The following is a 12,897-nucleotide window of genomic DNA, read 5'->3' on the forward strand; positions in this document are numbered from 1 at the left end:
ATGAATGAAGATATGCAGAGCGATTTTTGGTGTTCTGCTAGCCAAAGCTAGTGAATTGAGTGTATTTTCACTTCTTGGATATACATCAATCTGTTGGGCTGTTTTTGCAGTCTTTTGGAACACTATTGAGAAGCGTTTCTTGTAAATATGACTTACAACTAGTATTTACAAATGGTTTGCTTTAAGTACAGTCTGGAAAGGGGCGACCATTCGGTCCCCCCGAACGTATGGCCGAGTACCACGATCCCCCCGGGAAGCCATCTTGGGCGGGAGGCGAGTCTCGGCTGGTATGCCCGAAGCGGCGTAGCCGGGGCGCGCCTTTTTCCCGCCCTGGAGTAGGCCGGCCTAGACACTGACGCAGCCGGGCCACGCCCTCGGGACAGGCCGGGGCGGGTTTACGCCCGCCCTGAAGACGGATAAAAGGAGCAGCAAGCCAAGGAAGCATCCTCTTGTTCCTGTGCTCTGAAGCTGCACCACCTCGCTGCACGTGAGCTCGAGATGGAACGAAGAGCCAATTTTGAGCGTTGTAATCTTTCTTGTTTGTTTTCCAGATACTCTATCGAGAGAATGCCGTGTTCTCATGAAAGAGGTGACCGATTTAAAGAAGCGAATGGCGGAGAAAGACGAGGAAGGGGGCCCGAAACGTCCTCTGGCGGGGGCAGCACCAGGAGGAAAAGGCAAGAGGCCCAGAAGGGGAGCAGCTGGGGGAGACAATCCACTTCCCTGTCCCCCACTCGAAGCCCCGCTTGAGGCACCAACTCCCGTGCCAGAAGGAGGGAATCCGATTCCCGTGGTGGTCACCCCTGTGTCCGGGGAGGATATGCCGCCCGAGCTGGCAGCTCAATTAGCAGCGTGGTTGGGTATAGGTAACAAGGGCGCCACGGCTGACGACGCGCAGGTGCTGATGAGGCAACTGCGGGAAACAAGGGAAGCGACGGCGGCACCATCGCCATCAGTTCCAGTCGCAGATACAGCTTCCGGTTCAGGTAAGCGGCCATTGCCGATTGCGAGGGTTGAGTCAGCACCCTCTCGGCGGGAAAAATTGGGTCAACATGTCCCTCTGGCGATTAAGGAGAAGATATGGGCAGGGGAATATGTAAACATCTTCTCGTTGTTAACTGATCATTATGAAATGGAGCATGTTAAAAGCCAGAAAGAGCTCATGCACCCAAGTGTTTGGCGCGCAAAGATGGCCGCCTTTAAGGTAAATGAAAACATTGGTAATTGGGGCAAGGCATGGGGGGTTTTTACATCCATCTTGGGTGAACGTAGGCCCGAATTGCTGCCCGAACTGCCGATTTATCAGTCACGGATCATGGGGTACTCCGTATCTCACGAGGGCAATCATTGGTTTTGTTACGACAATGTCTTCAGAAAAGCGAAAGAACATGATAAAAACTTAACTTGGGACTGTTATGATTCTGTGTCTTGGTCCAATATGGAGGACTCCGGTATGTTAAAGGTGCCATTGATAGGAAGTAACGTTGGGGAATCCTCCCGCCATTATGCGGGGACGCCCTTTCGATCAGGTACAAGTAACGACAATCACTCGAGGCCAGCCGGCAATGCAAATAAGAGGGGGGTTTGTTGGAACTTTAACAGGGGGAAATGTTCTAGGCCCCAGGGGTCATGCAAATTTAGGCACGAATGTGGGGGGTGTGGGCAATCGTCCCACCCTGAGTCCATGTGCAGAGCCAAAACGGGTGATAACGGGGGTAGAGGAGGCGCCAAACAGGTCTGACATAGTCCGAGGGGCGCCTTTACCTACCCCGATTGATACCATGGCAATGATTCCTTGGCTCAGCGATTACCCGGATCACGCTTCCGCTGGGGTGTTGCGCAACGGATTTTCATACGGTTTCCGCATCCCAGTGGGAGAGTTTCAGGGTATGCCACAATGTAAAAATCAGATATCGGTCTTACAGCATACGACTGTGGTACAGGAAAAGATCAGGAAGGAGGTGGCTCGAGGCCGAGTCGCCGGTCCATTTAATGTGCCACCAGTTGCTAACTTTGTTTGTTCCCCTTTAGGGGTGGTTCCCAAGAAGGACCCGGGTGAGTTTCAGCTGATACATAATTTATCAGCCCCACGGGGTCTTTCAGTGAACGATGCGATAGACCCGGAAGTGTGTTCGGTACGGTACGCATCCTTCGATGAGGCCGTAGCCATTTTGAATCGCCTGGGGCACGGTGCGCTGATGGCAAAATCTGATATCGAGTCAGCGTTCCGGTTGCTCCCGGTACATCCAGACGATCAGCGTCTTCTTGGTTTCATGTTTCAGGGTCATTATTACATGGATAGGTGTATGCCGATGGGGTGCTCTATATCTTGTGCCTATTTTGAAAAGTTCAGTTGCTTCCTACAATGGGTCTTCACGAGGAAAACGGGGTTTCAAAATGTGATGCATTATCTTGATGACTTTTTGTTTCTGGGGGCAGCCGGGGATCCCGAATGTGGACAGGCTTTGACTGAATTTTGTGTTCTGATGAATCATTTTGGCGTGCCATTGGCACCAGGTAAGACTGTGGGTCCCTCGACTTGCCTCGAGTTTCTGGGGATCGAGCTGGATTCCGAGGAAGGTTGTTTTCGTTTACCAGGGGACAAAGTGTTAAAATTCAGGGCATCCCTGCAAATGTGTATAAATGAGTCTAAGGTTAGGCTACATCAATTACAGCAATTAGTGGGCCAGTTGAATTTTGCCCTAAGAGTTATACCGATGGCCCGCCCTTTTTCTCGCTCGATCGCTCAAGCCATGGTCGGCCTGAAGGAGGGTCATCACCGCACACGGCTCTCGGCTGAGGTTCGCCAGGACATGCGCATTTGGTTGGCATTTCTGGCGGATTTCAATGGCCGAATTGTCTGGAACAAACCGGCCGTGTCCTCCGAAGAGCTGGGGCTGTGGACGGACTCAGCAGGGAGCATTGGTTTTGGTGCCATATTCGGCACTCAATGGTCGGCACAAAAATGGCCTCAATGGTGGCATGATAATGGTCTGACAAGCAACATTGCTTTCCTAGAACTTTTTCCCATTCTGGTGGCCCTGAGAACTTGGCCCGAGGGGTTCAGAGATCACTCTGTGGTATTTTGGTCCGATAACATGACCGTGGTTGAGTGTATCAATAGCCAGGCAGCACGATGCAAATGGGTCCTGAGATTGCTCAAGGAGATTGTGTTATTGTGTATGCAATTGAATGTCCTATTTAAGGCAAGACATGTCCCGGGGGTGATGAACCAGGCGGCTGATGCGCTTTCTCGTTTTCGTATGCAGGCCTTCTGGGGATTTCTGCCCACAGCGGACCCGGTGGCAGCACCCTTTCCCGAAGCTCTCTGGTCTCTCGGTGCCCCGAACTACAGAACCTCGTGGGAGAGAGTTTAGCACCCAGGACGAGGAAGGCATACGAAGGGGCGTTCCGTTCCTATTGGGCCTTTTTGGGGGCAGCTAGAGGGGAGCTTTGGGGCCAGGAGGAGGGGGTAGTGAACTTCCTGCTGTATTTACGTCAGGCAGGCAAATCAGTGGCTACGGCCCAGAGGCATCGGGCCGCCATTTCCTTTGTGGCTAGGGCTCATGGGATCCAGGACCCGACAGCGTCTTTCGTGGTGCAAAAGGCGCTACGCGGGTGGCAACGCCTTGAGGGTCGCAGAGTAGATGATAGGCGCCCGATAGGTCTGGATAGGTTGGCTTTGTTGTTATCTGTACTTCCTGCAACATGTTCATCCCAGGATGAAGCAGTGTTATTCCGAGCCGCTTTTGTGCTAGCATTCCATGGGGCTATGCGGGTAAGCGAATTAGTGGCAAGGAACAAGCAGGATACCAGGGGGGGACTGTGCCGAGAGCATGTCCGAATCAGGGGCGAGACGATGACTGTCTCATTTGTCAAGTCCAAGACCGATCAGGGTTCAATGGGGGACTGCATAATGATACGAAGGATCCCCGGGTCATCCATGTGCCCGGTGAGCTGTGTAGAGGAGTATTTAGCACAGAGGGTGGCATCATGGGGGGGGACATTGTTGAGACACGCTGACGCCACCCCACTGACGAGGTTTCAGTTTCAGCGGGTGCGTGCGATGTCGATTACGGCTGCGGGCTTGAACCCGAGCGAGTTTGGGACCCATTCCTTTCGGATAGGGGCCGCTACAGAGGCTACGGCCAGGGGTCTGAATGTTGAACAAATTAAACGTGTGGGGCGTTGGTCCTCCGATTGTTATAAGAGGTATGTGCGGTTGCACATGTTGTGAAGCTGTAACGATGTACTCACGCTTCTTGTTTTTGTTTGGTTTCAGTTGCGCAAGCTTACGAGGCGGGGCGGACTGTTCAGTCGACTCATCACCGGGCCAGCGGTCATACTTCACCGGCTGTGAAAAAGGAGGTGTGGGTCGTGGGCCACTCATACGTGAGGCGAGCCGCGGACGTATTCAAAGCAGGTGACATGAATCACGTGGCTGGGGAATACGGGTACAGTATGTCCTTCTACGGAAAGGGCGGACTCTGTATTGACCAGTTTCAATCATTTTTTGAGGGCTTGCTAGGGCGGACGAGGTCACCGCCGTCTATAGTCATAGTACATCTTGGGGGCAATGATTTGGTCACCACTGGTAGACGACTTCTTCTTGAGGCGATGCTTTCCACTGTAAGTTGGTTGGCGAGGAGAGTTCCAGGGTGCACGATTGCATGGTCACATATGATCCCACGAAAAGTGTGGCGGGGGGCTATTTCTGTTTCTGCTCTGAATCATTCAGTAAGAAAAATTAATAACAAAGTGAGTAGATTGTTCCGTTCCAATACACTGCATTCTATTTCGCATGGTTGTATTACTGGCGACAGTATGTATTTGGGGGATGGTGTTCATTTGTCCCGGGTGGGGAACGAGTTACTCATAGGAGACTGTATAGCTTGGCTAAAGACTTTAAGACATGACCTTTAGGTAGGAGTGTTGTGGGGGGTCCGGATAGCCGGTCAACTATCCGGCCTGTGGCAGTAAGGTCATGATCGGTGAGCACTAATTGGTAGATCCCTATGAGTGGGCGTCACCCATTACGGATGGGAGCGCTCGAAGGAGGTGGCCATTGGCCCCTCAACGGGGAAGGCGGTCCCTTCTAAGGATGGGACGCCGAAAGGAAAGGAAAGGCGGTCAAGGCCCCTTCCTGGGTAGGGGGGGCTACAGCCCCCTCCCGGAGAATTTCCCGGGGCCAAGACATCTGCGACGGCAGATGTGGTAAGATGTGTGGGGTTTGGGGGGGGGTCTACGCTACCTTCTAGATTCCTCACACGAGTCCTCGGACGACCTTTAAGTGGCGTCGAGTTTATTGGGGCCCCCGTCAAGTCAAGGGAAATTGGTAGTTGCACTCGAGGTACACCTCGGTGCGGTCGCCCCTCACAAGTGGGGGGGATATTTCTGGTTAGGGATCTTGACACCGGTTACGACCTTGCCGTTGGCCCTTAAACGTTAGGATGTACAATTTCAAAATTTCAAGTTAGAGGTGTTGTAGGATGTTAGTTCGGCTAGGAGAACCTTTGTATTAGAGACTATGTTAAGGTTAGCCAAACATCGCAATGTGGAAATGAAATTGTACATAATATGAAACTGTTATTTTAATGTTTTAATTTTGTTTCATATTTTAATAAATACGGCCGGGAGGGTCACTCCCTCCCGTCTTCCAAAAGTTCAGATCTGTTTCCGGTTTCCCATCCTTGGGGATTGTGTTGAGAGGGGGTGGCGGGTATCTCGGCCATATGGAAAGGGGCGACCATTCGGTCCCCCCGAACGTATGGCCGAGTACCACGATCCCCCCGGGAAGCCATCTTGGGCGGGAGGCGAGTCTCGGCTGGTATGCCCGAAGCGGCGTAGCCGGGGCGCGCCTTTTTCCCGCCCTGGAGTAGGCCGGCCTAGACACTGACGCAGCCGGGCCACGCCCTCGGGACAGGCCGGGGCGGGTTTACGCCCGCCCTGAAGACGGATAAAAGGAGCAGCAAGCCAAGGAAGCATCCTCTTGTTCCTGTGCTCTGAAGCTGCACCACCTCGCTGCACGTGAGCTCGAGACGGAACGAAGAGCCAATTTTGACCCACCCACCAGCCCCTGAAGACAGCGAATTGTCTTGAATAAAGTTTGATGTGGTAACTCCTTTTTTGCAGGTCGGATTATTATCGTGATAAACATTGAATATGTAATAAAGATATGGTCAATTGGTGGTATGTTTTGCAAATAAAGTGATCTTGCTCTAGTGTTGATCAGTAGCATGTTTAGTAGTATTGATCAGTAGCATGTTTTAATAAAATTGTTGCTTTTGACTGTCTTTTAAGTCATTTAGTCATTTGGTTTAGAATTCTTTTTAGCTTAGAACTGTCGTATTTATTTTGGTCGGGCGGTAAGGTCATGATCGGTGAGCACTAATTGGTAGATCCCTATGAGTGGGCGTCACCCATTACGGATGGGAGCGCTCGAAGGAGGTGGCCATTGGCCCCTCAACGGGGAAGGCGGTCCCTTCTAAGGATGGGACGCCGAAAGGAAAGGAAAGGCGGTCAAGGCCCCTTCCTGGGTAGGGGGGGCTACAGCCCCCTCCCGGAGAATTTCCCGGGGCCAAGACATCTGCGACGGCAGATGTGGTAAGATGTGTGGGGTTTGGGGGGGGGTCTACGCTACCTTCTAGATTCCTCACACGAGTCCTCGGACGACCTTTAAGTGGCGTCGAGTTTATTGGGGCCCCCGTCAAGTCAAGGGAAATTGGTAGTTGCACTCGAGGTACACCTCGGTGCGGTCGCCCCTCACAAGTGGGGGGGATATTTCTGGTTAGGGATCTTGACACCGGTTACGACCTTGCCGTTGGCCCTTAAACGTTAGGATGTACAATTTCAAAATTTCAAGTTAGAGGTGTTGTAGGATGTTAGTTCGGCTAGGAGAACCTTTGTATTAGAGACTATGTTAAGGTTAGCCAAACATCGCAATGTGGAAATGAAATTGTACATAATATGAAACTGTTATTTTAATGTTTTAATTTTGTTTCATATTTTAATAAATACGGCCGGGAGGGTCACTCCCTCCCGTCTTCTAAAAGTTCAGATCTGTTTCCGGTTTCCCATCCTTGGGGATTGTGTTGAGAGGGGGTGGCGGGTATCTCGGCCATATGTGAGCTGTCCTTTGTTTTTGTTCTGAGTATTGATTTGTGGGTTAAATGTGTGTTTAGATGTCTATGTGGTTTTCCCATTAGTGCAATTTCTGTAAGTGAATAGCGATGGCGCTATTCACGAAATAAATGGCTAAAGCGCACCGTATTGTATGTCCTGAGTGTTTGACCCCTTTCTGTTTATGTCTGAAATGAGCTCAATGTCTGTTTGTGTTTTTTCTTGATGTTTTCAGTCTATTAGGCAAAATGTCTAAGTGCTTAAAAACTAAAAGTTAAATTCACATTCACTAGGAATAAAATAAGCCTCAAAATTGAAATTGTGTATTTTGTAGAAAAATAAACATATAGTATTTTTTTTACTTACATACATTGTGTTAGATATTAACAAGCAAATTCTTCAGCTGAAGTAAATTTTTTGCTGAACTCAGACGCATATTATAGAACACGCATTGATGTGTCTTAGTTTGAAAAAGACTGTCACCATGCTCATGTTAATACTGAGAGGAGAACTTTTATTACCTCTGAGCAAATAGCTGTTGCCTTTGTAGGTCACAGAATAAACAGGAATATTTACTCAAGCCAGGACTTCGCCCTCAGTTGCACGGGTGAATCTTTGCATTTCAGAATGTCGTTTTAAAAAGGCTCCAAAACTAAGGTTCCTTATTTTGTATTATAGGAAGACATTTCAATTCAGGGTTTTCCTCTCTTTAAGTATTTCTGTAAGTATATTCTTGGGTCTGTTGCTAAATAATAATTAACCTATGTAATGAAGAAACATTTTAAAAAAAAGAAACAGTAACAGATGCTGAACAAGATAAGGCATGTGCAAGGAAACTAAAAAGTTAACGATGCCTTGAACATTGATTGGCAATCTCAGATAAAGATCAATCAGGGAGATTGGCTTTGCGAGGTCAGTTTCAGGTGAAGAGGTCGGTTTCTTACAGTTCATTTCAGAGTAAACCTAGTTAATGTGTACATGAACTGGGGAGGCCAGGCCACCTTTTTCGCCAGGCTATCTTTGCAGGCCTGCGTGGAGGAAGGCGCAAAATGGTGACACAGAACAGGAAAAAAATGAAGTCAGACTCGAGGAACTACAGAACCTCAATATGTGGAATTATCAAAAATGATTGGGTTTATTACAAATAATTATTAATTATGAAAAATAATTATGAAAAATAAGTGCTACAAAATTCGTTTTTTACTATTCATGAAGCTTAATGCTCATACTGTGACCTCCTAGCATTATAATTTAATTTAAGTTGTGTTGCACTGCATAATGAGGACATTAGCATATGGAATTTCACTTAGCGCAGGCTTAAAAAACTCATTTTATAAGGATTTGCATGAGATATGTCTAATGTCCAATCTCTGTAATTTGTAAAGAACATTTTGAGGAAGATTAATATGGATCACAATTATAGGATATTTATTTTTAAGTGCCCCAAATATCAAAGTCGAATTTGGATAAAATGGGGGCATTCTTGCCATTTACAATAGCTTTAAAGTGCTTTAGGCTTCAGTAAATGCATACCTTTAGGTATAATACAAATTTGCAGGTTGTTCCCATTTGGGTTTGCTTTTAAATGGCTCAGTGAGCCAATGTACCCGGTACAGAGGTTTGAGTTTAATATCAGGGTGGAAGGTTTTAACTTTCGCTGGACTTACTGAGGTTCATCCATTTGAGGTTGATGAAATGAGTGCCATTGCAAACAAGTATTTGTTCTAAAAACTGGTATGTGTGTTATTATGTTCTGCGAATTATTCACAGTAACTGTTTTAATAATCTAAGTATAGAAATAAATTGTAGCCCCTAACAGGAGTAATATATATATCATGTGTTTTTAAATAGGGTTGGTTATTGCAGGTTAGAAAGAGTTGGGAAGGCTTTTTGTCTTTGTCAGCCTTAGAGTAAGGAAGAGGGAGAGGGCTGAGGAGCCCGCAAGGCAGGTGTTGACCTTAAGGTCAGTAAGGTGGGAGTTAGGAGTAAGTGTAAACAGATGGAGAAATGATTGCTTGGAAAAGCAGGGCCTCAAAGGGTGTTGGCGCACGGGACACGCAGAGTGTCTGTGAAAGTTTTTGGAAAGTCAAAGTTAAGGAGGTTAGCATGTTTTCAAATGATGGTTGGTTACAGTTTATATTTTGTGTGTTATGTGCAGTGTCAGCAGTATGTTGAAAACAGATGTGTTTTTTTATTATTATGACTTCTTTTGAAAAGAAATGTTCTAGCGTTTTACATATTTTTGCATTTTATCCTTTTATGAATTGTTCCCGCTGGTCCTGTGTGTCAGAAGAGACACAGTAAGTTGTATTTGACAGCCAAATCTCCACTAACTGGTGATCTGCTGTCAAAAGAAGGGTGAGGATTTTAAACCTGACAAATTAAGCAGGCCCGAATATTGGGTTTTGGGCTGCAGGTTCACAGTGCATAAAGTACATGACATGGTGTTGTGCGTCACCGCTCATTTATATATGCTATTGTTTTGTCGATGCTTTTTGTGCTTGATATACAGCAAGTATATCTGATGGCTTGACATGTGCGTTTTTTTATTTTTTGCATGTTTTTGTTTTATGTTGCTGCTTTTGATACTATTACAAGTTTACCTGTGTTGTGAAGGGATATACATGACGATGCATATCGCTGCACAACAGTTGGGTAGATTTGCTCTGACACTAAATTTCATAGATATGATATTTTCATACTGAAAACAAGACAGACAACACTTCATCAGTGTATGTCAAATTTGGCTATAATGATATTTGAAGAAAAATAAAAAAAAGAGATATACAGGATCAAAGTGTGTCACCTGCTGTTAGTCAAGTTACTGCCCCCTTCCCTTAAGGAACAGGCAGCCCTAGATGTATGTATCCTGATTGGACGTAAGGATAAATTATACATCTGTGACTCTTGTACATGGTGACCTAATTTCTATATTACATTAGTCAGTTTTGTTCTGCTTCCTAAGTAGTGTATGGATTTGTACCATAAAGGAAACAAGGTTTCATTTTTTTTCCCTGAAGAAGGAACTGGAACATTAGCTGAGGTTACCGTATATGGTTTAGCGGCCAGCGGTAGAGCTAACTTTTCTGAACTATTTTTGATTTTTGTTCACCCAAGTAATTCCTTGATCTTCCTATGGATTTTTCTTTTGTTACTTCTCCCCTGACCGATGTCGCATCGTGTCTAGCTATTGGGGATTTTAGCTGTGACCTAGTCCCATTTCTCTGTTCCATATTCCTTTCACCAGTAAGCTTTTATTATTGTTGGTGTATTGTTCAGGTTCACACTTCCAGATTGCAGTAATGTACTAGGAACCCCCATATTATGCATAAGTCCCTTTTGTATGACCAGGCTGGTTTTTAAGAATTTTCATAGGCCTACTTTGATATTTTCCAGTCTGACTGTCAGGGTAGTGATGGACTGGTTAACTGACTCAATACTATAGTAAGAAAAGTTTCCCATCTCAATAGGAGATACCTTACATTTATTTTTTTTGAACATGACAAATTTTCAATGACTATTTTAATTTGGATTTTTACACTTTTGTTCCTGCTTCTTTAATTTTTGGTGGATGAGATGTGTTCCAAATCATGGAAATTCCAGGACTCTCTAGTTCTTGTCTTTTGTTTCCACATTTTTGATCATTAGCCTTTGTATTGCATAGTGCACTTGATGCACAGTTATTAAAAGGGAGGTATCTACATGTCCCTGATAATCTGTATTATGCAATTTCTCTTTTTAGGTGTTCTAGATAAGGAATTAGGGAACACCTATATGTAATCATTGAGATAAAAAATATGTTTACCCCATTAGACGATGTCACCATGCGTGAGGACATCCATTCAGATAGAATTCCCATGTCACTATCTACCCTTAGATGGTAGAGGATATGCTACCACAATTGAAGAGGCTAGAGGCACTGTTTTGCCTACTGCCTTTGTCTTTGTATTCCCATGGCGTATGACCACTCCTTTGAAGATTGCAGGCCACCTGCTTGCAGCCCCCTTGTTATACAATGAACTGTTTCTGTACTGAATTGAAGGAAACTAACAACTGTGTCACATTTCCTACGTCACTAGTCCCAGCACCCAGAAAAGAAGCAAGGCTGGATAGCGATCGCCAGCGCGCCATCAATGGTATCTCTAAAGCATCGCACTTGCTCCATCAGACGGCATTGGACATCACAGAACCAGAATTTGAGTGCAAAAGAGTGAAAGAGAAGGATTCTTGTTGTTTTGAGGCTTCAGTTTTTCCACCTGTCATGTGCTGGTAACCTCTGACAGTGTGCAGTCCCTTGAGCCCCTTGGCCTGAGTTTTGATTGGAGAAAGGCACTACATTATGGTGCCCATGAAAGAGCAGCCTGAGCGTTCTCTGACACTGACACTGAGTAATGAGTGTTGGAGCCTGAGAATGTAGACCCGGATCTGCATAGGATGATCTGTGCCCTTGATCAATGAAGAGCACACTATCTGTAGTGCCTGCGGCAGAGGAGAGATATTGGTGCACTGCCTTGAGACATTGAGACTTTCAAATGAGCTGTGAGTGTTTGCCAGGAGGGCACTCCAACGGATACTGAGAAACACTATTTTTTTTAATGGGAGGCCTGAACCAAGAGGCCCATGCAACAATGGGAGCAGATTTGATGGACGATAGAAGCCTGCCAGAGAGGCTTGAACGGACTCTGGGCATAGTTGGTTGCACAAGTGGTTTCCGTGCGATTGCATAAAATGGGTGTTAGGAGACTGATTCTTGTTGTTTTGCTGGCATTGTTTTAAAGTAGTATTCTGTTTAGTAAAAGCAGAATAAAGTCCATTCCCTGTGGAAGAGTATCCCTTTTCATCTGAGAGCATTGATAAGGTTCACCACTGTTCCACCTGAATATATAATAGGTTTCTGAAATGCATAGGAGCCCTAAAAAATGTTACTAGATAATTTTAGGATTTGCTTTTGCCTAGGGTTGTGAAAAAAAATGATAAACCTGTTTGTAATAGTGGTCATAACTGTCTTTTGCTATCTAAATGTTAAATGCTTTGTTCTCTTTGTATTCATGCTGATAGCTTACATATTCCTGTTTTTATAAAATGAGTAAAATGCTTTCCTAGCAATGAATTAGGATTTGCCTGTGTAATGGCAAAAGGAGGGTCTGATGTTCCTTAATTTTGACTCCATTTTACATTCAACTCCATTTTGTGTTGCCTTTACACAGGCTGCATGATTCACGAAGTGTTTCTGCCCTTTGGACTGCAACGTGTTGAAAACCCCCTCTGTCCTTGTCTTGAAACCCATCTCAGACACCAGCTGGCCTAACTAATTCTTGTCTGGACCACCTAATCCCTGTATCAACTATCTGTTAGCTTTTAGCATTCTTCTCGGGCTGTATCTTATCTTTTGGCCTTCGCTATTCTCTCCCTGTGTTTTCCTATTCCATAATCTTTTCCTTTGAAGCACGCAAACATGTTCTGCCATTACTGATTGACCTGTAGGTGGTATAATTGATTGACTTATGGGTTGGGCAAAAGCACGACTCAAGGGGGATGTTCTGGTTACATGATGCCTTGTTTTGAATGTTTTCCTATTGGCTAATATTTTGCAGATCTTGCATGTCCATGTTAGGCATTTTTGCATGTTTGTATAAGCTAGGACAGCCCCTTATTTTTATGCTGAGTTTGTAACCCTAAACATATAAAAGGCCTCTGTGTTCTGTACTCTTTGGACTGCCTGGTTCAGTTCCTACGGCTTCTGTGTGACGTAGTTTCACTCATTTGAGTTTAATAAAA

This window comes from Lissotriton vulgaris, unplaced genomic scaffold (assembly GCF_964263255.1).
Source record: "Lissotriton vulgaris unplaced genomic scaffold, aLisVul1.2 SCAFFOLD_1744, whole genome shotgun sequence".
NCBI classification, from domain to species: domain Eukaryota; kingdom Metazoa; phylum Chordata; class Amphibia; order Caudata; family Salamandridae; genus Lissotriton; species Lissotriton vulgaris.